Raw genomic sequence first — 26,880 nt, 5'->3', positions numbered from 1 at the left:
AGACATCACCTGCTAGCTAATCCCCTGTCTTACCGTAAGACCCTTGGCTTTGCTTGCAGTGTACATGTCCCCCACCAGAAAACTGCCAGTGAATTCTTTGTACAGCACGGATTATTACTGATGTGTGCTGAAGAGAATATATTTGCATCTGTCTGATTGGCTAACAGGATTCAGACAGCATCACAACATCAATTTCAGTGAAAAATAAAAGTAAGAAGGGGATTCTCTTAAATAGCATGATAATCATTCAATACAAACTAAAAATGTACATGTAGTAGCTTAATAATATGTTTTTAAATCTAGATTTTTTCCTTGGCTACATACTGTATAGAAATGCAGAGATCAGAAGCACTTATATATATACACACTTAGGGGTTGATTTACAAACAACTTGCAGAGCCACCCATCCTGTGAATCTCTGTGAACATTTGTTCTGTGTGAATAGAGGCCACAACAAATGTTCTTAGTATATTTTCTTATCCGGTCAAACGTAATATAATAATGCATTATAGAGCTGAAGAGCATAGAAAATAAGTGTTTATTTTCTGTACTTCTCAGCTCTATCTAGTGGTAAAAATGGACATTACATTGCTTTACAGTCACCCTGCCTGACCTATAAATCTGCCCTATGTACGTTACGTCAAAACACGTGACTTCATCAGGTGTCACCCTGATGAAGACACGTGTTTTGACGTAACGTACGTAGGGCAGAGCTTCTGATGTCACTGCACTGAGCTGAGGCGGACAAACAGGTTTTTTTATCACTTTGCTGCCATTTGCCTTGCTGGTTTGATGAAGCAATACCCAATGCCTGTACTGTTTACACCATTGTGAGTACGCATTTTTAATTTAATAAATTGCATTTTATTGGACGTTACGCACTATGTCTTTGTCCTTTTTCTCTTTCCACCTGAATTTATACTGGTACCTGTGATCTGAGGAGACCTTATCGCCTTTTCTGTGCATGGGCTTCCATCCCCCATTAAAAAGGGAAAAAGTGCATTTGACCTAGCTCTGTGGGTCTACCTCCCCAGGTGAGCACTCACTTGTTGTCATCACTCACTGGGTGGAGGTGAAGGTCTGCCTGCATTGTGGGATTATCCTAATTATACAAATCATCTGAGGAATTTTTTTGCACAATCACCATTGTTTGCTTTTGTTTTTTCCTGGGACTCTTTTTGTCTATATGGCTTTTTTTGTCTGTGTGTAGATATTTTCTAAGCCTCATTTGTTTGAAGGCTCATATATGTGACTCATTTATATATGTTTCAATTTATTAGATATGTATGATTATTAGCTCGGCGCAATATTGTTTTTCACATTTTCCAGATATTTAGTTATATCCTTAGTGCTTGGTAGATCTTATTTTAACGTGAATGATTATTAGCTCGGCGCAATATTGTTTTTCACATTTTCCAGATATTTAGTTATATCCTTAGTGCTTGGTAGCTCTTATTTTCACATTACACTTACTGGCACTGATCACCTTATTGTTTATTTTTACATTCAACAGTATATTTTAGACTAAAAGAAAATATGATCATTTCATTGTTGGGGCTTACATATACTTTAGGAACATGGTTCAACACCTCGTTACTACTGGCTTAGTTGTCATTCAAACTGATTACAGCTGATGATTGGCAAAGCGGGATAGTGCCTATATTACTCACACCCTGCATACAAGTTCAGTTTGATTCATAATTTGGTGATTTTCTATGATATAATACTTCCTGAGATGAAAAACTATTTGAGATGTGGCCCTGGAAATGCAGCATGCAAATTCTTATGCCACTGATCCTTTTGGTATATACAGAGAACCTCCAGCAATATTCTTTTTTATTTTTGAAAAGGAAGGGTATGTGTGAAATCTGTTGTATGTTGCTCAAAGAAAGTTAGTCCCCTTTTATATTCAAAACAAAATAACTCAGCTGCAGCACAGCAGGCACCTTCCAGTGTAGTATCTTTACTTGAGCAATTCTGCTTGCTGTGCCCATCTGTTGCTGCAGTCCTAAGAAGACCCCATTAATGCCAGGTATTTGGCATCAGTTTAGACTCCAATTGCCTGCCACAATTAAGTGCCATTTGCCAGGCCAGAGCATTGTCGTTTTGGGAGTCCCTAACGCTAGATATGTTGATATTTGCATGTTATCTTTGGTGAAGTTTAACAGCAGGTTAAGGAAGGGGCAACGGATATTAAAGGTAGGTTATGCCACCAACAGGTGCAGCGGGGAAATGGGGGTTATTCTGGTTTGAATGCCATGGTAATATTTATTTTTTAGGTATAGAAATTCTTCTTAATTGTCAACTGGTAGAGAACATGCCTTTTGATGACTGAACATAATAACATAAATGCTTTATTTCTATTAATATGGTGCTATCACACTAGTAAAGAAGGCATTACTGAGTGCAGGCATTTACATACACATTTAAAAGTATTTAACAGTATAATTGACTTTGTCAATTTGGTAGCAACATACTACTTTACAGTACACAGTTTGATATATTACTATAATTAATTAGTTTCATTTATTTTATATAACCGTATATCAGTTACATATAGTAAATTTTCTAATTTCCTGTAAGCTTTATCTTGTATCTGATCATTTTCTATCATTGAGAAAAAAATAAACATTCATTAGTGTCATCTGGTAATTTAATTAAGTTCTAATTTAGTTATGATGAAAACAAATGAATTGTTTAATAATGAAGTGCCTGTAATCTCTTAATGAACAGCAGTTTTCTTTACATTGAGGTTCCCAAGGAAAATAATCAATTCACAAGATTGCTTTAAGGAAATATGGTAGAATCTCAATTGTGATTTCATGCATGTCCAGGTAATGGATCCATCTGGTCCTGATCAATGAACAAGCTACTGATACATTAATACTTATGAAATTTAAAGGAAACCTCTAGTGAGAGAAAAACCTATTACTGACCTTCTTAAAATGCTTATTGGCTGGCTGGCTCTGCCATCAATGCTTTAAATCACTGACTTCAATGAGGCCAGCAGCAAATAAAGTAAGACCTCCTAATCTGCATACTTGTTTTGGGTCAATGACTCCAAATATTGAAACAAGAGGATTAACAAGACAGCCAGTCAGCTAGTATTTTCAAAAAGGTAAGTTCGCAATTGCAACCTCCTTGTCTTTTTCATAACCTTATGAAACTAAAGGAAATGTGTTAGGAAAAAGACAAGGCGGTTGCAATTGCTAACTTACGTTTTTGAAAATACTAGCTGACTTTAGTTTCATAAGGTGAAATACTGAACTTCAATAGATAACAGCCATGCCCAGTTTAACCCCTTCATGACTGAGCTTGTTTTTAGTTTCTGTTCGTAAATGACTGACGCACTTTTGACATTTTTGCTGTGTGATTCTTCCACGTCAGTAATATACTTTCTTACAAAGTGCACCCACACATATTATATATTGTTTTTTAGAGGACAGATAGGGCTACATATTTATATCACATATGTGCGTCTAACGCCTCACTTAGGACAAATAAAATATAAAAAAGAGGAAAAAACCGTTTAAAAAAAACACTTTTTTCCCAGTTTTGATTTGTAGTATTTTTTTTACAAAACCAGCACAGCTAAAAAAATGCAATAAATACATTCATTTATTTGTCCCTTATTTTATTTTATTTTTTACACATTTTTTTTTTTTTTTTACACTTTTCACAATTTTTTTTTTTTTTTACACTTTTCACTTTTTTTTTAAACTTAAAAATGTTATTTTATTTATTTAATTATATCAAGCAGATTTTGTGAATTAATCTCACTGTTACTGCATGATAAATTAATAAATTTTTGGTTATTATCAGGCTGCTTCAAACTTCAGAACAGCCGATAATAAGTTAGTGACACTGATCCTGCAGCAGTTCAGGATTCAGCTGTTACTAAATGTTTTCTGATTGTTGCAACAACGATCAGCAAACAAACATTCTTCTTCCAGGAATAGATACATTGTAGGAATAGACACATTTTGTATCTATTCATGAAAGAAAAAAAAAAAAGCCAGTATAGCTTGAGAGAGATATCTCTCGATCTATACGAGCTGTCAGAATGCCGGCAAAAGCCGGCATCTGTGTCCGCTTTGCTTTGACTCTCAGACACCCGATATTAAGGTATCGGGTGTCTGAAAAAGGTTAACCCTTTCATTAATGAATGCCTCTGTAGTAAGGGCATCCATTAATGAATGTTAAAAGCTGATTCTCAGCGATTAACAGCCCTCTAAAGCAGCAAATAACTCGTCACGTACAGTGTACGTGACAAGTCATTTGGTCCCTTTGTGGCTGGACGTACAGTGTACGTCTCCCGTCACGAAGGGGTTAAAATAACTATACACAATTTTGCTGTGTTATGTCCTTGCAGTTTTAGCCATAAGAAATACCTTTTTCACCATATATAATCCTAAATTACAACTTTTCTTTTATTGAAATTGACATTGCATTGTATAGGAGATGCACAGTGGCTTGGTGTTTAGCATGTATGGCTTTCACAACTGGTGATCCTCAATTTAAACCACAGCTAAGACACAATATGCATTGAGTTTGGAATTTTCTGTAGCTTCATAGCTTATTGGCTGGCTGTCTCTGGCATCAATGATTTAAATCAATTACGTCAATGAGGCCAGCAGAAAATAAAGTAAGACCTCCTAATCTGCATACTTGTTTTGGGTCAATGACTCCAAATATTGAAACAAGAGGATTAACAAGACAGCCAGTCAGCTAGTATTTTCAAAAAGGTAAGTTAGCAATTGCAACCTCCTTGTCTTTTTCATAGCAAATTTCCTTTAGTTTCATAAGGTGAAACACTGAACTTCAATAGATAACAGCCAGGCCCAGTTTAAAATAGCTATACACGATTTTGCTGTGTTATGTCCTTTCAGTTGTCCTTTTTCACCATATATAATCCTAAATTACAGCTTTTCTTTTATGGAAATTTACATTGCATTGAATAGAAGCTGCACAGTGGCTTGGTGGTTAGCATGTATGGCTTTCACAACTGGTGATCCTCAATTTAAACCACAGCTAAGACACAAAATGCATTGAGTTTGGAAATTTCTGTAGCTTCATGGGTTTTATCTGGGCAATTTGTTTTCCTCCACCTACTTTACCCACTTGCTGCCCGGTGTGTTTACACCCCCTTCCTGTCCAGGCCATTTTTCAGTATTCCGCGCTGCGGTACTTTGACTGACATTTATTCCATTATGTAATGCTGTACTGAAAATGAATTTTATACCATTTTTTGGGGACAGATAGAGCTTTCTTTTGGTGGTATTTAATCACCACTGGGGTTTTTATTTTTTACTATATAACAAAAAAATACTGAATATTTTTTTAAAAATGGTTTTCCCTTTATTATTTTAGGAAACATTTATTTTTACCCAATTTTTTTGTAAAATATAAAAGGCAGGGTCACGTCGGGTAAATAGACACTAAACATGTCAAGTTTTAAAATTGCGCGCGCCCGCGAAATTGCAAAAAAACACCATAGCTAAAATTGGCCATAGGCGACGCTTTATAATATTTTACCGCTCATCAGTTTAGTGTTATCAGTGATTGATGGCCCAAGAATTATTGCTTTCATTGTGACGTTCGTGGCGATATGTAACACGTGCAGCATAATTGGAGCAATCTTTGTTTTTGCGTGTAGGCGCATCTAACGCATTGGACATCTATGTGGGGGTGGGGGACTTTAAAAAAAATTTGTGGCTTTTTTTTGTTTTGTGTGTAAATTGTTCTTATTTATTTTGTGAGCAATTTTTTTAAAAACTTTTTTTACACTTAACTTTATTGTTATCACATAGGGTGCTAAGAAGTCCCCTATGTGATAACAAATTACTGTTACAGGTCCCCTTTATGGAGACATCAGAGGTCTCTAAGACCCCTAATGTTACCCGCGACCCCTAATGTTAGGGGTCGCGGGGACAGTGACGGCGACCAGAGGTAAGGAAGGGGGGCGCGCCCTCACTTGCATCATACAAGCGATCGGGCGTCTTTACAGACGCCGGACCGCTTGTATGTAAACGGCCATCATTGGCCATTTAAAATTCAGGCGGTTTGTAGCTCATGCGCGCCATGGGGCGCGGGCACGAAGGACGTCTGAAGACGCCCACCCGCATCCAGGAGACTCCCGTCCGACCGTCTTTCAACGTTCGGCGGACAGGAAGTGGTTAAAACCATGCTGGTAGAAAAATTAGCTGCTATCTTAATTGACTTGTGTGTATGTATACATGTGAGATAGGTAGCTTTGATTGTAAGCTCCTTGATGGTGGGAACTGATGTGACCAGAGCTGATTCAAGGCTCTAGTGGGCCCTGGGCAAAAAATAAAATAGTGGGCCCCCCGGCCTGATGTCTCAGACAGAGGACCTCAGTAGGGCTTTTTTATCTTGGAAATAGGGATTGCAGCTCAATAACAGTATTACAGAAGAATAATCATCACTGACATTCTTACTAAGCTATTACATACTTATGCCACCGAGTCCAAGCTGTAGAGGAACTACAAATTTCAGTAATACATTACACACAAATGCAGAATAGTATATGCATTAGCTACATAATCTGTGCTGCTGCTCTATTCTGGGATGCTGACTTTGTTCGGAGGGTCTCAGGGAGTGTGCATAGGGTCTATGGAGGGATGCAGAAGGTATCAGGTAGGTTGCAAAAGTCTCAGGAGGGGTGCAGAGGGTCTCAGGAGCAGAGCACAAGGTCTCAGGGGTGCGAAGGGTCTCAGGAGGGGTGCAAAGGGTCTCATAAGAGGTGTAGAGGGTCTCCAGGGGTGCAGAGGGTCTCATGAGGGCCTTAGGAGGGGTGTGGAAGGTCTTGGGGGGTGCAGGGGTCTCAGGAGGGGTGCAGAAGGTCTCAGGAGGTGTGTGGAAGTCATATACAATGACAAGAAATTCTAGTAATTGTAATAGACTGAGCAATCATTTATTTTATATGACAATACAAGTTGCTATTCCTTACACTGCTCAGCAACTTGTCATCTCATATAAAATAAATTATTGCTCGGCCCCAGTGACAACATAAAATCACCAGCAAGCATTCAGGGCTTATTCCACTCACTACCTTAAGGGCCACATAGTGTAAGGCAAACCTTAGTACCTCTGCTGAGGTGCATTTTTCACAGATCTCAGCAAGGCTTCCAGTTCTGTCAGTGACACGTGCACCATCTCTCTGTCTCCTCCTCAGCTCGGGTCCCGCTCTGCTGTCACTGCTGAGGAGATCACTCTGCCCATCCATGGTGGATGGACAGAGTGATCTGACAGGAGGCAGAGGCAGCTCAGGCAGGCACACTTGGAAAAGCTGTGCACAGCTGCAAGGACCTAATTGAAAGCTGTGGGCCCTGGGCATTTGCCCACTTTGCCCATTGAATAAAGCAGCCCTGGATGTGATTACGATATGTAAAGCTCTCTATAGATTGCAAGTACTAAATAAATACCTATAATAAATAAATTGCATAACACTTAAGTATACAGTTTTAAGGATGTACTGAAGAGACAGTTTTCTTTCCCTCACCTCAAAATGAAGGACGGAACAGGAGAATACATATGTTCAACGTTTAATAAGTTTAGGCTGATGTTTTTGGAATCTTTAAATGCTCTGTAATGCTGCTCTAATTCTAATCAACATGGGTCCAATTCACAGGCTATTTTGTCTAACTGAATGTGAAATTTAGACATTATATGGTTTAGCTGCTGTGAGTCACTGATGGGAGCAGTCAGGCCTGTATGCTATGGTTTGAAAAACGACTTAAAAGTATTACAGAGGCAGCCACTGCTGCTCTCCATATCATTGATCTGAGGATTGGGGGCATGTTGGAGTTTAACCCCTTCATGAGTGAGCTTGTTTTTGGTTTCTGTTCGTAAATGACTGACACACTTTTGACATTTTTGCTGTGTGATTCTTTCACGTCAGTAATATACTTTCTTACAAAGTGCACCCACACATATTATATATTGTTTTTTAGAAGACAGATAGGGCTATATGTTTATATCACATATGTGTGTCTAACGCCTCACTTAGGACAAATAAAATATAAAAAAAGAGAAAAAAACGTAAAAAAAACCCAGTTTTTTCCCAGTTTTGATTTGTAGTATTTTTTTTAACAAAACCAGCACAGCTAAAAAAAAATGCAATACATACATTCATTTATTTGTCCTTTATTTTATTTTTTTTACACTTTTCACTTTTTTTAAACTTAAAAATTTTATTTTATTTATTTAATTATATCAAGCAGTCATTGTGAATTAATCTCACTATTACTGCTTGATAAATTAATACATTTTTGGTTATTATCAGGCTGCTTCAAACTTCAGAACAGCCGATAATGAGTTAGTGACACTGATCCTGCAGCAGTTCAGGATTCAGCTGTCACTAAAGGTTTTCTGATTGTTGCAACAATGATCAGCAAACTGAAACATTCTACTTTCAAGAATAGATACATTATGTGTCTATTTCTGAAAGTCAAAGATAAAAAAAAAAGCCAGTATAGCTTGAGAGAGATATCTCTCTCGATCTATACGAGCTGTCAGAATGCCGGCAAAAGCCGGCATGTGTGTCCCTCTGCTGTGACTCTCATACACCCGATATTAAGGTATCGGGTGTCTGAAAAAGGTTAACCCTTTCATTAATGGATGCCTAGATAGTTAGACATCCATTACTGAATGGTAACCGCTGATTCTCCGCGGTTACCAGCCTTCTAGTGCAGCAAATAACTCGTCACGTACAGTGTACGTGACAAGTCATTTGGTCCCTTTGTGGCGGGACGTACAGTGTACGTCTCCCGTCACGAAGGGGTTAAAGGGGAACCTGACACTTTCTGTAAGAGCGAACACTCTCTGGAAGGTTAAACCAAACATGCAGGGCTTAATCCTTTAAACCCAGTAAAACTAATAATATGTGTATATGAGCTAAATATCAATATTGCAAAAAATAATCAGTCATATAATTATATGAACAGTAATATAATCAAAAACAGTAATCGTAACATACATTATATATAACACTGCACCAAATGCAACAAACCATTTGCAATAAATTGACAAATAGGTGTATCAGATGCTAACAAGCACCAATGGTAAAAATGTATTCGGTCTCGCATTAATCTTCACCAAATGTGCTGATAACCCGAATGGAATTGCACTCACTGACCCCCTTTTACAGGAAAGGTCACTAAGTGCGGTTCCGTTTAGTATAAGCAATTCTCCATGGAAGAAACATCAAAAGGCTCCAAAATCAGCTCCATTTAGTAATACCAAAGACCCAAGGAGGGAATCATCAGCAGGCTCCAAAAGGAGAACCAGGGACCATATGGAAGATGCAAATACACATGCATAGTGTAATATGCCCACTTTATTAAAACAAATTCTAAAACACTGTACTCACATTTGACTGTGCTATAACCAGCATTTAGCTAAAAAACAATCAGCAATAAATTGGAAGAAATGCCATGCCAGTCTGCCAGATCTGAGTGTGCAAAGACATCCCATGTCTTTGCACACTCAGAGGAGATCACTACGCAGTGTTTAGCCCCATTGTTTAGACTCTCTGGAAGGTGTCTCTTTTGCACCTTTTCATAGTGGCACATTTTTTACTCTGTCGGGCATGAGGGCATGCTAACTTCCATTTTTCCTTTGCAGTGGAGATGCAAAAGGGTAGCCAACCAGTAATGGTTCCTCACCTTCATGGCCTTAATCTTTCTTTGTGCAGGCATTTCACCATGAATAAGCTCATTCTCCACAAATAGCCAGCAGCAGAAGACCCGAATCCGCTGTGTCACTGAAGTCAACAGTGTCCTCAAAAATCTCATCCCACCTGCCAGGGTACAACTCCCAGGGTTTGGGAGGGTGAGATGTACCCCTGGAAGCCATCCCCATATTCTTTTTTCTGCCAGCACCCCAACCCACCTCCTCCTCCTAGTACTTATCTACTGTCTGATGCTGTCTCTGCCTCACAGGGATGAAGTTGGCTGTAGAAAGGATCCTGCTGGCCCTTAGACAGCAGAACGATCTCCTCTTCATCCTGCTCCATCTTTTGCATAAGCTGTAATTGATAGACCTAACTCTTCCAACTGGTGGTGTCGGTTAGGGATATGATGGAATAGTTGATCTTCTTTTTTTTTTAAATGTAATATTTATTACCTCTTTTTCTATCCTGATGCCATAAACATTCGAATTGTTTTGCATCATATATTTAGGGTAAAGTGTTAAAACAAGCATAACTCAAATTTCTGCTAATGCATTGTTTTGGCAATTAGAATGGTGGGGTATTCAAATCATTATGCATAGCACAATCTCTAGTAACCATTTTGGAGACTAATAGAAAACATTTTGAGGGGAATTTATCAAAACTGGAGCAGATGTGCATGACAACCAATCAGCTTCTCTCTTTCATTTTCAAATCTTAACTGAACAAACTGGAGAAGCTGATTGGTGGCTGTGGGCAACTGCTCCAGTTTCTGTCTGCTCCAGTTTTGATAAATTCACCTCTTTTTGTTTTACTGGTTCATTTTTCAACCATTTCACCCACTTCATATAGGGGATAGAAGGGAAAAAATAATTTAGAGTGTTCATAATGTAACATTTTGCAGCTATATCATTTTCAAATTGCTAACTTAATGACAGGTTCAGGAAAACTTACATTTTACCATTGGTATTCTGTCTTCTGCTATTTATAAATTATGATTAACAGCAGATTGGTAAAATATGTGAAACAAATCCATTTTACCAGTATGAATTTATATTCAAAGCTATAACGCAATAAATAAAAAAAAGAACATGTGTTGGTTAAAGACTGAATGATCTTTTTCCCTAATGCCCTTATGCGCCGTGCACTATATTTTCCTAATGTATTCCAAAATGCTATTCCCCTTTTCAACCTGTAAACGTATGCTGTTTCATTTTTTAAAAAAAATATATATTTCCCAAGGTAGACTTATTTTATCTTATACATGTAGATTACTTTGTTGCAGTGATAGTGCAATTTAAAATCTTCCACAAGACACATTCAAAGGCAAGGTAGGAATTTATAATTTTCTCTGATTAAAATGAAGAGCTGGTTCTACTTTTTTGAAGAGTAAAGGCAAGAGGTAAAACAAATGCAAGGTGATAGATAGCCTTAGGGGCCACACCAAATCATTTCTTCATTGATTTCATTTGCAATGCTGCCCCGAAGTCAGGCCTTGCATAAGAATTAACTAATACGGTCCTGTGCTGCTTATCTGAGAGGGCTCATAAGGTAATGTGTCTTATTAATAGGCTGTTCAGATACCTTTTCTCTGAAATAGTAGTGTAAGATATATTAGTGGAGAATTAACTCATAAAAAATGACACATTGCCAACAGTTGACGGCACCCATAGATACATAATGGGGGTCAGAAAAATCAGCTTCTGAAGCATCATTTTTAACAATGAGAATTCCATAAACATGCGCATTTGTATAGGCAAGGCATTCCTTTCACATACTAGATTTCTAAAACACTGACCCTGTTTTAGGGGAATAGGATTGACTGGATGGGAAATTCAACTGTCATCAAGATTGGTTGGCCAGAGAGTGTCTACTCCAGTCTTATAGTAATGATATACATACAATTGTAGCCCAATTGGCTGAGACTGAATTAATCATGCAACAATTTGCTTATGTCTTTAGGTGTCCTTATCCTTTATTTTACTACACATAGTAGATTTTCTTAGAGAAGAAAAACATTACCTGATTTATTGGAACACTCCACTTAATGCCAGTTGCCATCTACTGTTACTTTAGAGGAAACAGGTTTGAAGCACCAAAAAAAACCCCAAAAAACAGGCAGGAAAAAAACAGGTTCTACCCTTCCACACTCTACAAAAATAACTAGAGGCATGTTTAAGTTATTGGAAGATTATAACTTAAAAAGAGAGGTGCATGGGCAGAAAACAGGGCAGATAGATGAGTTCCATTATTATTTAAAAGTATTATTGATATAAATCATTTTGCAACATTTAAAAAAATAATTAGAATGACTATTTCACCAAAAATCATAATTTGTAACTCCCATTGTGCTTTACTGAAGCTACATGTCTAGTTTTTCGACTTCTAAAAAAGCATTTAATGTAAGATGGCTTATACAGTAGCATAACAGTTAAGAATGCTGCACCACAAAGGTTAGGGTTTTATATGTCTAAGAGATCTGAAGGGCATTGTTGTGCTAAATCATATATACCAACTGCATGGCTGATAAAGTTCATTCTTAAACTATTAACTGTTTTAATCCATAAGGATATTATCTCTGTCTTATGTCCCTGGAGTGTGTACTGTACCATGATCAGGGTTTAATGGGGCAAGGATGCCTTAGGCTGGCAGATTGGTACATTTAGCTTGACAAGGTGCTGCTAGGCATTTCTTTCATGGTTAAAGCAGATTTTCTTGTTAGGAGAAGCAAAGAGGGATCTAATGTGAATGCAAAACTTCCCAAGGGTAAAGAACAGCAATACATGTGCAAATGTGCAAAAGAGATTGCTTAGCAACATAATGTACATAATAAGTCAACTCCAGCTTTGCATTTACAACCAGCAACAGCATTGTATTGAGAATGATGTTAAACAAATAATTACTGTTTTAGCACAATTTTTTTAGACACTTAACATTTAAAGGACTACTGTCATGAAAATTATTGTATTCTGGTAACTGTGAGCAGTTAATACATGCACATCTACCAGCAGTGCAAGCTTGGTGGCAAAAGTGGCAGTAAACAGTGCTTCGGACAAACTATAACATTGTTAACAGTATTTACCTTAAACTCACAAATACTTTAAAAATAAACTGTCACTGTGGTTGTTTAAGCACTGCTAGTAGTGTTATATTTGATCTCCGCCTCTTTCACTGTCACCATTTCTGTGATGCTGGTACCTGGTTGTATTACAGAGCAGCCCGATGGGATACCTAAGCATTCTAGGGGGAAGCTAAGCTCCTTGTGATTACATTGCTTTAAAACTGAGCTACAAACATGTAAACATATCATAAAAATACATATTCAAACTGTTTGATCTGCCACAAGATTTGTGTTTGTACCATTTTGCTTCAGATACTTCAGCCAGTCAGCAGTGTTTTTTTCTCCATTTTTGTAAAATGCAATTAACCAGTACAAAACAAAGTTTTCTGCCCATACCCAAGGTTGGTTATTGAACACTGAAGGATTATCAGCCCACTGGTGAGGTCATCACTCTGCTCTGTCTCCTTCAAACAAGCTCCCAGTGTTGGCTTTACAGCACTATTCACTGTATTGAGGCCTGATAAACTCCTAGTGCTGAGCACTAGGAATTACAGGAAGCTAATTTAAAAACTGATTTGCATAATTGTACTAGCTGTATTTAAACACCTTTTATCATTTCTAGTAAATGTGTAACTGGATTAATTGATAATCTTTCATTGCCTGTCATCTTTCAGATTTAGGATTATGTCAGATGGAGCTTTGAGCATCACATCTGCTTTTAATTTTTTTCTGTATAATCCATTAACAACCTGTCAGATGTGCCTGCTGGAGGATTACAGGCCAGAAAAAAAGCAATGCCTTAAAACAGGGTTTGTGACAAAACATCCTAATATGAATCACGGGTAATCTCCATGGTCTTGTTACATGGAAGTAGCAAAGTGTCCATCCATACCCTTAAAGTACCATAAAGCTACTTTCCTTCGAGTGCTAGACCCTGAGCACAAAGCACCTGTCTGACACTAATCTTAATTGCAAACCAGTGCTTCAGGAAACTTTCACTTTATTGTCAATCGACAGTTTTAAGAGTTTTTAGATGTATTGTATTTATTGTGTTATGTATATTGCAGAGGAAAAATAATTCTTCCTCTACCATGGGGTGATTTACAATTGTGAATTAATGGGGTTGATTTACTAAAGGCAAATAGGCTGTTCACTTTACAAGGGAATTTTCACTTTGCAAGGGTAGTTTCCCTTAGCTTGGTTTAATTCTCCTACTTCACTTTAGTAACTCAGGCCAAATTTGTCAAGCTAATCCTTCTTACTTAAAGGAAACACAGTGGGAGAAATGTATCAACCGCTCTCTGCAAAATGCTACTTATCTACCTGATGCTAGTGGCCTGGCTGTTGTTCAGTAATATAAGTGTTGCTGACCCGGAAAAAGTAAGGATCCACTTGAAGTAAAAACTCCTGATACACGCACTAGTTCTAGCCCTCGAGGCCAGAAAGTTATGAAGACACTGAATCAGCAGAAGGACAAACCATTATCATTTGTGTAAGAAGAGTAATATTGGCTTACAAAATTATTTCCATAAATGATTAATTTAAAGATAATAGGCTCACAAAGCTAACACAACAGGATAATAATGCTTGTACAAAAAAGTGACAGTTATTTTCAGCTGAGTCTAATGATATTTAAAAAATGCAGTTATGGCTAAACACAGATCCTTATCCTTGAGTTAAAATGTTTTAAATTACCTCAAGTGCATATGTGTGTTTGACCTAAAACTGTTGCTCCAGGTAATAAATAGGGATGATCTTTAAGTTTGAATTGAGCTTTAGTTTGAGCCAAACCCAGCTTGTTACAGTTGTGCAAACATGCAAAATTAATGGCCAGATTTGGCCAGTTTGCACACCGGCCAAACCTAAAGCTTCTCATTGGCCTTTTAACTGTGAAGCAAGCCTGCAGAGGATTCTAGGTGACATCATGGACCAAATATAGATCTTAAGGGGAACCCCATGCCATTTTTTGTGAGTCCCCCCAATACCAGACCTAAATCCAGGCATGCAGTTTGGATGCAAAGTGAGGGATGCTGACAAGGCCAAATGCCCTTAACATTGGGAGAGTACCTTGCTGGGGTTTGAAGCATCCTCCCCTGAAAGGAACATTGGCTCTATGTTGAGGGGACAAGAGCCTCACCCTCACATCCTTGGCTCAATGAATATGGGGGTCTGTGAGGGGGGATCCTAGAAATCTGCAAGCCCCCATTTAAGCCCTCCCTTCTACATGAATGAGAGGGGGTACAAAAAAAGTTAAATGACACCTCCTCAACTTTTTAAGACATGGTGAGACCCTTATCCTCTAGGCCAGCATAAAACTCTCATTAAGCAGAAATTATTTTTTTTCTAAACGTCACTTTTGCAGGAGTACATTATACCGGTGTGCAACTTCCTATGCAGGTTTAATTGTATCCCCAAGCATGTTATTTAATGCAATTGTGCATTTCCATTGTTTCCCTTTAAGCAAAATTAAAAGACTTGGAAATGGCCAGCTACCCTATACCTTTTTAACAAGCGCTTACAAAATGGACTTTAAAAGGGGCAGACAAATAGGATTTCCAGCTGGGTTCAGTAAACAGAACTTTCCTGGATTTTCACATTCTTGATTGTAAAAAACCTGCAAAGAAGCTGTCCAACATGTCCTTGAGAAATATTATTAAATCCCTTTAAACCACAAAGGTTACCTGATAATGTTAGTATCCACCAAAAATAGGGTTGGGGATGTTTTTCTATTCTTATGACTCAGTATCATGTGAGACAGTATATTAACATATAATAACACCAAGACATATGATAAAATGATTCACCTGGTAATAGAACGCCTCCCTAATGCCTTTTTTAAATTTTCAGTCTTGTCCTTGTGCCCATAACACATTCAGTGACTAAGCGAAGTACTCCCTGTTGTGTCTTAATGCTTAATTATTTTTCTTATTGTTAGGAGAGCTTTTACCATCCCACAATCCCATTTAAACATGTTTTTAATCATTTTCTATATTTACATTTCTCATGTGCCCCTTTTCCCAGTTTTCAATTAAGAGGTATTGAGCTCTGGTGTTTTTCCAGAGAATAATTCAGTTGACTAATGCAAATGCTTTAGTGAAGCTATTTGCAGCAGCAGCTTGGAAACCATAAGTCCCAAAAATATTTCTTAGTTTAAAAAGTAATTATACAGGAATTAAATCATTGTCGAGTCATATAAATCATGTCATTATTTACCTCCCATTATGTTAATACCCAGCTATGACAGCACAATGCATGTTTCATTTATTGTTATCATGCATGTCGAAGGTTTTTTATGGCTATCTATTGTTATCTATGCTATGTGGTTAGGGTATCTTTTTAACTCTTTATTTACTGGCTTGATTTGATTTCTAAAAAACACACAAAGGTTCTGTATATTCTACATAGCTGGAAAACTTTAAATAAATCAATCACATTCACTGGCAGCTAGAATACAATAAATGCTTATCATTATATTTTTCTTTATCAAGTGTGGAGGCTAATTTATTAAAGGAATAATAATTTTCCCACAACATATTTTTCCCATTTACAGCAAAGGTTCACTTGAAGTGCCTGTATTGCTATTTTGTTTGTTTTGGATAGAGTATGAATGAGCTGAACCCCTGTCAACTTTGAAGGATATCAGCTATTCACTTCAAGTTTGTACTGCTGATTTCAGCCGTACATCGGCTTGTTTCGGCTGGCTTTGGTTCCGCCAAAATAGTTCCACTGAGCCGATCCAACAAAGCTCCGGCAGCTCCCTCGCTGCCTTTCGCCCCTATTCACATAGGGGCCGAATGGCAGTGAGTGAATAGCCAAATGCTGCCGAGCGTCATTCAGCTCGGCTATTCGGCTCGGTACCTCCATGACCTCCGGCTATTCTTCAGTTAGCTTTGTGAATAACCCTCTTAGTTTTGCTGTGTGGGTCTCTTTAGGGAGATTTACCTTCACTCCCTTTTTCAGAGGCTCAACAAGAGAATAAATCTTTACAAAAGTGGGGACAACTAATTTTTTTAAAGTTTTTATTTTAAATGGTGTTTTTGTTATAAGATTCACTCACTTATTTTGGATTTTCTATCAATTTTTGTCCTAGAGACAATACGTTATCTCGACAGTGGCTTATAGTGCATTATACACAGTGAAGAGAAGGACACTGGACCTATAATATACATAACAGAATATATTAGTAATGCTTATTGATGTGTGTAGCCTGTTTTAAATCATTGTCATTGTTATTGTCTTTTTAGGGCCTGTTCACATGATATCAGGTCCTGATCAGTTGCGGATCTGCAGACTGATGCAGTGCGTTTTTGCCACGTTTTTGCCGCGTTTTGGTCGCGTTTTGGATGCGTTCCAGTAAAAAAAAAAATTATTTTGCTGGAGTGGGGCTGTTAGTATGTTAGCTGCAGTGCAGTGCATTTTTGATGCGTTTTTGACGTGTTTTTGACGTGTTTTTGATGCATTTGCATTTCCTGACCGTTTCCGGACCGTTTCCTGACCGTACAAAATGTGGCATGCAGTATTTTTCTGTCGTAACCTGAACAGACTGCGCACGTGAGAACTGTAGCCCATAAAATACATAGGGATACATTGGGATGCATTTTGAGTGCAGCAGCGTACGGATCCGGTCAGCACACAAAACGGACGTCGTGTGAACAGGCCCTTAAGGTAAAAAGAAATGCAAAAATGTAATTTCATTATCTTAGGGATGGTGTAGGTATGTTTTATCTCTTGGTGAATTGTACTAGGTACATGCGATAACCTCTCAAGTAGGAAATCACTGTGATCATTCAAGATTTACATTTTTAATGAAAATTAATTAAACTCTAGGCTGGAGAACTTATTTTAATTGCCACTAAAATAAAAAAAAGTCAGTTGAAGGCTGATGCAGTCATTCCTCTTGTTTACCATTGGTTGCTGTTCTGGGACTTAATTGAAGGTCCTCTGATTATCAACATGGGTTGACATGGGTACTGCACTACATGAATTTTAAACAGTAGGCCAGATGTTTTAAGGATCAGCAAAGGAATCAATGACATGCTACTATGAATAATAACATTTTAATTATCTACCAGGAGCAAATACAAGTGTTGCTTTCCTTTGCAGTTTTCCAAAAGGAAAGATTAATGTTTGGATGCTATTCTATTCATACTTTGCAAGTGTCCAGCAGTGGCGGATTTTTATCTTACCATTATTCCATAGGAGTCAAATAAAAAAATGGAACACATCTCATTACTCTGGCAGTAGGGAGGAAAGCCCTGAAATAGCAGACAGATATGAATTAATCGGAATTGAAAGAAAGCATGTGATCTGTTGCCACTTATTTAAATGAATATATGCATATGATGTCATGTATTATTTTAAAACTAGCATAGCCACTCAAGGTGCAATAGGGCAACCACTACCGAACTTTAGAAATAGGGTGTTGCTTTGCCTACTACAGCCCCGTGACTGGAAACTCTGAGCATTATTCTTGTATTTAATGTAGCAGCACAGACATTGTTCTATGGCATATAAAGACAAGGTTCTCAAAGAAGTAAGCAGTTAGATCAGGCAGTTACAATGTGATAACTCATAATATTTAATCTACAATAACCTGACCTGCATCTAGGTCCATATGTAGTAAAGAAAGGTCCCTTCCTTTAACTGTCACATGCACATAAATATTTCTAACGTCATTGCTTCATAAATTTGTCCAAAAGCTCTGATCAGCAGTCCTCGTGGTGAGAGTTTCTACTCCACTCTGCTATTTTTTACTGAAATGCACCAAGGGAACTCATTATGCTTTATTGCCTTCAAAACTTGTCAAAATCTGTCTTCGCCATACAGAATCAGAGTGTTTGTCATATTTACTAAATATTCAGTCATCATCAGTCAAATTTGGGCACTGTGATGAATGGGCCAAATCTGCTTCAGATTTGATTACATACTCCTGAATATTAGTTGGATTATCCAAAATGCCTCTGTATCTACTATCCCAGGCTTTGGGATGTATACAACAGATATATAATATTCTTCCCACAGAGAATCAGGCTTTATGAAAACTGAAGCAAAAAAGCTAGATATTGCTATGCAAGAGTTTGTGTTTATATTTTGTGCCTGAAACTCAAAGTTCCTATCAAAAGAATACAGTGAATCTCATCCACAAAAATGAGGGGGCACATTTTATCTGTACTATGGGATCATTCTTTGCCTGTATAAAGGTCACTCAAATTTATTTCACTATCTCTGGATTATATCACATTTTTATTTTACTGTCTTCCATAGATAGTCCCTATTCCCTTTCTCTCTAGACCATGTTGTCCTAGAGAGATTTATATAACACAGAATTTCTAGTCCACAAGTGACATCATCATTATTCACTTCAACCTTGGATTGCTTTGTCATTTCTCTGTTGCTTTAAAGATTGCATTGTGATCTTTGTATTCAGTACATAAAATCTAATTTCCCGGTATCATAAAAGCTTCCACAAAGGACAGATATTAGGGCACACTTGTGAAAGCTTAATCAATATGAAGTGTCAGAGTTTTACTCATCACACGATAGCAGGCAAAAATGCAGCCTCATCACAGAAGTGATTTCAAGAGTATATCATTTTAGGCTAGGTTTTCATCTCTGAAAGAAGATGATACATATTTCACTTTATTGCTACAGTTTGTATTAGCCCTTTAAAGTATTCCTGGTGGTTCGTTTTATAGAAATGCTCTAAGATACAGTTAATGTTAGCTAAATGTACATGATTAACTGTTTCATGAGCATTGTTGCTGCCACACTTATTAAACAAAAAGTGCCATCCCTGCCCTTTATCTTTCATAGCTGCATGATTAGTTCAGGTACCTGGTTAAATCCATGGTACTTAGACCTCTTAGCTGTAGTGTCCCCTGTAAGCATTTACATTTTCCCTTAGGCACCAGTGCTGTCATTGGGGGCAAAGAGAGATTTCTCAACTCATACTAGGATCAGTCTGAAACTTACACAGGGCTTCTTCTTATTCCTGGTGTTGGATAGAGCATTAGGAGAGCCAATATAGGCTGATGTGGGAGCTGCATATATGATGTAGAAAACATGTGTACATATTGCACAAATCTAACACATTTAGAATGCACAGTTACAACACAGGCATTTACAAAATCTGCAGAGTTGTATATCCTTTAGTTGTCCCTGCACGCGTTATCATTTTTAAAACACTTTTTCTGCTATAATTGTACTCAAATATGAAGTGCAGTACTAAATATTTAGACATATATTTTTGCATGCCTTAGCATTTTGTTATTTCACAAACATTCACATTGTAAGTTTAGATGACTGTATTGGGTATCAGAGCAAACCTGTCAGTAACTCCTGTATGCATGAACAAATCACTTGCAATGTCCCATAAAAAAACTTTAATTTTTAAAAAGGATCTGAACTCTGGAATGCTGAGGGCAAAAGGGCAAGTCAACAGTTTTGCCTGGTGTCTAATTGCAGCTAATTTCCCCAGTACTAACTTACAATGCCTTGTTCTGCACTTTGTCTCTGTGGGGGGGCCACCTTGATTGAGGCAGGGCTTTTGCCTCCCCAATTCATAGTCTCTTGTTAGAATAACAGTGAGCAGCACTGTAGCAACATATGCAGATATACAGCTATAGGGCTGTATGGACAGAAATTCCTAACCACACTCACATGCCATAAAGTGCACTGCTATTTTTCAGGAGGAATTCAGAATATTTTTCAGAGTACTGCTTAGCCAAAAGTCAATTATCAATTGTAAATATTCATTATAACATAGAATATTTTTTAAATTTGTTCCACTTTACCTTTACAAAAGCAGCAATTGAGCTCAAGCTAAATACATATAGTTCACTCAGGAGTATGTAAGAATGCAACCATTTATTAAAATGCTGTTTTGTTTCACCGACATACAATTCTGAGCACTCATCACTGCACTGGACTGCATACACAATATTGTTCATCTTGTGTTTTGGTGTTGAACACAACAAGATGAACAACATTGTGTATGCAGGCCAGTGCAGTGAGGAGTGCTAAGAATTGTATGTCGGTGAAACAAAGCAGCAGCTACACCAATGTATGGCACAGCATACAAGAGCCAAACCCTCTGGTCAGGATTCAGCAGTATACTTACATCTGAAGGAAAAAGGTCACTCCTCTGAAGACAGTCAAGTACGCATCTTAGACAGGGAGGAGGACTGGTTTAAAAGAGGTGTGAAAGAGGCCATTTATGTAAAAATGGAGAAGCCAAGCTTGAATAGAGGTGGGGCGGGTGAGACATCTATTGTCTGCCACATACAATGCTGTTTTAACACCTCTCTCTGGGCAGGTTAATAACACCTCCTAGACTCCAATTATGCAAATGCAATCAACACCTGGTTGTGACCAACAGATTATGTGTATTGGAGTAGCAATCACCATATTTATTCCCAGATCATTTTTTGTACAAGTCATTCTGAATAGAGAAAACCGGTTGGATGACCAGTGAAACGTCTTCAAGAAAAATACAGCAAGTCCAGTTGCCTTGACTTAATTTTTACAGATATTCCATGACCTGGATGAATGAGAACCTTCACAGACATGTTTATAAAAAACACTTGGTACCTACCAATTCACACAAACCGTTTAGTATACACTTATTGGGATTGTTTTACCAAAAACATTTAGCAGAATAAATGTTGGCCTTACTTTAAGAAGAATAGACCAATTGTTCCTTTGCCTATGTTTTCCCCTCCTGATCCACCTTCTAATCACCTCATTCTCCAGTGCTGTTTTGTTAATTTAGGAGCCACTTCTGGGCCTGCTTCTATTTTCCCGGCGGTGACCCGTCTAATCTGGCATGGAGGAGAGACTTGAGTGATTTCAAGCCTACACTCCATGGTGGTTCAGAAGGGGTGCTGCCACACCAAATGAAGGGAGCACAGAAGCGGGTCTAAAGCCACTGATCCACCATGTAGGCCCACCACATAGCAATACATTATACCGAAATGCAGAATACCACCAGCTATAGAGGACTCCAAATCCCAGCAATACACTAGATAGCAACGCAGAATAATATGAAGCTACATACTCTGTGCTAAGAGAAAATTGTAAGTGCAGATGCAATTTTATTTAGGTGCTGCAGCACATAACTTTTTTTAACGGGAAGCACTAGTTCTACTTTAAGTGTCAAAGCATTCTTCCATTTATGTAGATTTTCTAGGCTATTAATTTTGTCACAGACTCAGGGATGTTCAGAAATTAAGAGTACTGGCAGCTGTAGATATTCTACTAAAGAGTTCAGACAATGATTACAAGTATATACTGGCCTTTCATTTTCTCCCACACCTTTTTGTTGAGCACCGGGAGTTGAAGGAAATATCTGTTACTTTGTGGTATGGAGGTGCATGTGACTCATGGAGAGTCCATGGGATTGATTTACTAAAGGCAGGTAGGGCTCTGCCATCAGAGCTTACAATCTAAAAGGGAGGGGCAGGTGACACAAAAGGTGGCATCTGTGTGGGAATCAGTTGCATAATAATGTAAGAGCTCAGTGGTCAGGTAGAGATTGGATAGGCTTTACTGAAGAGGTGAGTTTTCAGGGATCACCTAAAAGCAGACAGAGTAGGAGATAGCCTTACAAGTAGGGGTAGGGAGTTCCAAAGGATGGAAGAGACTTTGGAGAAGTCCTGGAGGTGAGCATGAGAGGAGGTGATGAGGGAGTTAGAGAATAGGAGGCCTTGGGAGGAGCAGAGAAGACAGTTAGGGTGATACTGTGACATGGGTTTGGAGATATAGCTAGGGGCAAAGTTGTGAATTGCTATGTAAGTGGTTATTAATATTTTATGTGACACTGTTGATTTAAGTTTCAATGTTCAGATAATGTTATAGACACCCTAACAATTAATTCAAGTTTAGGGATCTGGTCATATGTATCAACATTTCAACATCTTTTTGGCTTTGTACAGAAAACTAAAAAAGGAAATTTCAAATATGTAGGATAAAAGTCTTGTTCTATGATAGTTGTTTGTGGCCATGTATCAATTCATAATAATATACTGTAATTATTTATTCTCCTGCACAATTATTAAGTCTAACTTTGTAAAATGATGCTGGTGCCAAGCAGACTTGAATGCATGGGTGTGTGGTTTAGCTAGATGCCTTGTTTCACATAGTGTGGAAAACAATGTTATCACCTACGTTTTAGACCAAAAGACAGGCAGAGGACAAACAACAAGTCACCAGTATTGCTTCTGTTGTCCCTCCCTACAGCTGACCTTTTCCCCATTACTGATTTACCTTGCTTTATTTTGTACTGTGTCTCTTTTTGTGAAGGCAGCCAGGTAGAAGGAAGTTTTTCTTCCTCATACCTGAGCCTTTAGCAGGGAGAGAAATGAGCAGCACAGTAGGGACATCAACAAATCTCTCTACAATCTTTCTAAAAATAGCATCCAATTGTAGCAGTATATTAGATATCATACTGCAGATATACAGCAATGAGGCTTTAGGCACCGAAGTACCTAGGCTTCTGACATACTAGGAAGTACACTAATGTTCAGGAGGAATTCAAGGCAAATGGTCAGTCTTTCAGACTACTGCTTTGGCACATTTTTAGATGTTCCCTTTATCATAGCAAATATTCAGGTTTTGAGTTCAGGTCCACTTTAAGACCTGCAACTTGAGTTATCATGTGCTCTAAATATTCTGCCTTCCTCTTCATAATTTTTTTTATTGAATGCAATCCTATTTTTTTTATCTAAGATGCATAAATAATTACCTCTACAGTGCCAACATTTCTGGGTACTGCATAGTTAAATTATGAAAACCTAGGTTTAAAAGAAATTCATGATGTGAGCAAGCAATTAAACAGGTTTGTTCAGCAGTAATCTGAAAGAGTAGCCACTAGAGATGAGAATAAAACAAAAACCTGATGATTCTATTGTAAGCAAAGTCTTGTAGCCAGAATTTGGATTTGCTACTTTTGACTATGTTCCCAATGTCAGAACTTGTTTCATCTAATTACTGGTTTAAAAGCCAGCCACCTTGACCATATTCATTGGAACAGTTCCTAGGAAACAATATTGTTACGACACGAGTGATCAAACAATCTTCAAATCCAGAAAGAGCCAGCACAGATGTTGTCTCTGGCACAATGACAGGCAGTATTGAACTATATTCCATCCAACAATGGCCAGAACACAGACCACATAACCCATTCTATACAACAATCCATGATAATCTAAATCTACTTTTAAAGTATGCCTGATAATTTGTAGGAATTTAAACATAAATGTTGCTGTAATTCACAATAAGCAATCTAGTTATGCACTTATTTTTTTATCAAGAAACTGAAATAATGTATTGGGGTATCTGAGCTCGTACTTATTTCTATTGCATAGAAACAATAGGATACATGTGTTTATTCTAATCTTTTGGCCAAAAGCTAATTTTTCCTGATACCATTTTAGCCATCTAAAAAAGTAATCAGGGGAAAAACAAAACACATTTTTTTAACTTTTTATTTTAAATATTGGTATGTTATTGGTTTTTATTGGTATTTTTCAGCAGAACACATACAAATATAAAAAAAACCAATAGCATTACAACAGTACATGTCAAAAGTTGCAAAGTATAGAAGGCAAAATCATAATAAATGTATTCTCAGTAGAAAGAATACATAAGAAAAAAAGAAACAAAGGAATTATGAAAAAAAGTGGAGGTATATAAAAATATAGTGAAAATATAGTGATAAAACAGTTTGTGCAGCACTTTACATTAAAGCCATGACAGTTAAAATACAATTCAAGACAAGATGATCAGGAGGGCTCTGCGAGCTTACAATCAAAAAGAGAGGGGCAAGTGATACAAAAGGTGGTAGCTGTGTGGGAATGAGAAGACGTATGTACTAACTGGTATGATGGGGCGAACACCCCCCTGTTCGGTTCGAATTCGAACTTTCAAACATGGGAAAAGTTTGAATTCGAACTTCAACTTAATGAAAGTCTATTGGGGGTAGAACTTTAAAAATCAAATGTCCCCATTTTGAAGCCTTATATGTAATTTATTGGGGTATGGGGATTTGGGTACTGCCCTGGGGGACATGAATCAATAAAAAAATTTAAATGCCGTTTTTAAAGTAGCAGTGATTTTAACATCACTTAAAGTGAAATAAAAATTTCGGTCTGGTAGGAATGTTAGGAGACACCCCATTTAAAAAAATAAATTAAAAAAAGCGTGGGGTTCCCCCCGAAAGTCATACCAGACCCATAAGCTCTAGTAAGAGTTTTAGGAGGGACCCCATGTAAAAAAAAAGTGTCTGGTTGGAATTTTAAGGAGGAACCTCACCCTATAAAATGGGGGGGGGAAGACGTAGGGTCCCCCCTAAAATAACATATCAAATCCTTGATCCGAGCACAGGCCTGGCAGGGCAGGAAAGGGGGAGGACAAGCAGGCGCCTCTGCCCCCTCCCTGCTATACCAAGCCACCTGTTCTCAGCACTGGGAGGGTATGTGGGAGGGTTGTGTCAATGGGGACAAGGGCCTCTTCCCCACAAGCCCTGGGGCATTTTTTGTGGGGGTGCAGGCAGGGGGTGTATTCACATCAGGGTACCCCTTTAATAAAAGGACACCCAGATGCTCCCCCATGTGAATGAGTAAGTAGTACTTGTACCCCTACCCATTCGCTGAATGGTTAAATCAAATTGTAAAAAAGAGACCAGGGGACATGGAATCAATCTCTAAGAATTGACTACAATGTTGATTGTGTGTGATGAGCACTGAAGACCGCTCGGTCACCCTGTTCCTTGAGGGTGCATATTTGTCATATGTTCATTTAGCATCTGTGAATCTTTGATTATACAGAAGAACCAATATACCGATGCACTGTGAACCACTATCTTTCTAATGTTGTATTTGAAAAATTTCAGTAAAAATATTGTTACACAAATTGTAAAAAAGAGGCCAGACTTTTGAAAAAAATCCCTTATTTGAAAAAAAACAAAAGACAAGTTTTGTCGAACAGAAACTAAAAACAAGCTCAGTCATGAAGGGGTTAAAAAAATGGATCCACCAACGTAATCCAGCATCAATCACAATATCCAGTGTTGTCCATGATGACGACAACTCGATTAAATAAAAAATAAAACAATACAAAATAAATAGAAATTATTTTAAAAAATGACGACCATTGTCCCATTCGTTTGCGATGAACACCCACAGCAGAATGGCATTTTGACAGATGCTGGCAAAATATAAACAATTGGGTGCAGCTAGCAGTGACAGCTAACTTGGCCCAACTGTTTACAGTTGTAACAGGTGAGCCATGATTGGGCAAAGTCATCATGACTTTGCCCAATCATGTCTCTTACAGAGTACTGGGCCCTGATTGGGCAAAGTCTTGCACCTGACTTGTAGTCAGGTGCAAGGCTTTAGCCAATCCGGGATCACAAGGCACAGTGCTGTGCGGGAAGAGCGGCGGGCGAATAGCCCACCGAATGCCCTGACTGTTCATGTGTTCACCGATCACACAAACTGCTAATGTTCGAATCAAACTCATGTTCGACTAGAACATCAAGCCCATCTCTATGAACTGGAGTAAAGTATTTTTCTGTCTAGGTCACTTTCCCAATACAACAAATAATGTGGAAATGCAGACAAGTTAATGGCCAAAATGCTTTTTATACATACAATATACATTTGGTTGGAATTGAAGTGGAGTTAAACAGCATTTCAAAAACATGTGTGGCCAAGCAGAGGAGGAAGAGAATTATAAGACCATTTGTGTTTCAAATGTATAGCATCTCAGATTGCTAAAGAAGACCTATTCAGCAGCAATGTATTGTATGATAGCATTTAGGGATCCACATCACTGTTGCTAAATTCGTATCACTTAAATCATTCTCCAAGACCAAAAGTTCAGATTGTCCACCATTAATCTAAGAACAGCAGCATAATAATAATGTTTTAAGTCTAGTAATGCTAGACTGCCGTTTGGCACAGTCTTGATTAGGATTCCCACAGGAGAGTCTAGGCTTCAAATGTCTCCAAATTAATTTATTTGTTATCTTATGTATGATATGGAAAATTTGGGGAGGACATTCCATAAGAATCATTTGAAAAAGGAGTAGCCTAGGAAGAATGTTCTAGAAAAAAAAAAAAAATAAATA

The 26,880-nt window shown here is 37.9% G+C and overlaps 1 protein-coding gene across 1 annotated transcript in view; it reads left to right on the top strand.

The window, feature by feature from the left end:
* Positions 1-26,880, top strand: part of LOC108790078 (dystrophin-like) — a 703,081-nt gene that overhangs the window by 611,152 nt on the left and 65,049 nt on the right. The gene's annotated exons all lie outside the window — the stretch shown is intronic.

This window comes from Nanorana parkeri, unplaced genomic scaffold (assembly GCF_000935625.1).
Source record: "Nanorana parkeri isolate BGI_ZX_2015 unplaced genomic scaffold, ASM93562v1 scaffold444, whole genome shotgun sequence".
Classification (NCBI taxonomy): domain Eukaryota; kingdom Metazoa; phylum Chordata; class Amphibia; order Anura; family Dicroglossidae; genus Nanorana; species Nanorana parkeri.
This window is presented reverse-complemented; position numbering and strand designations above follow the sequence as displayed.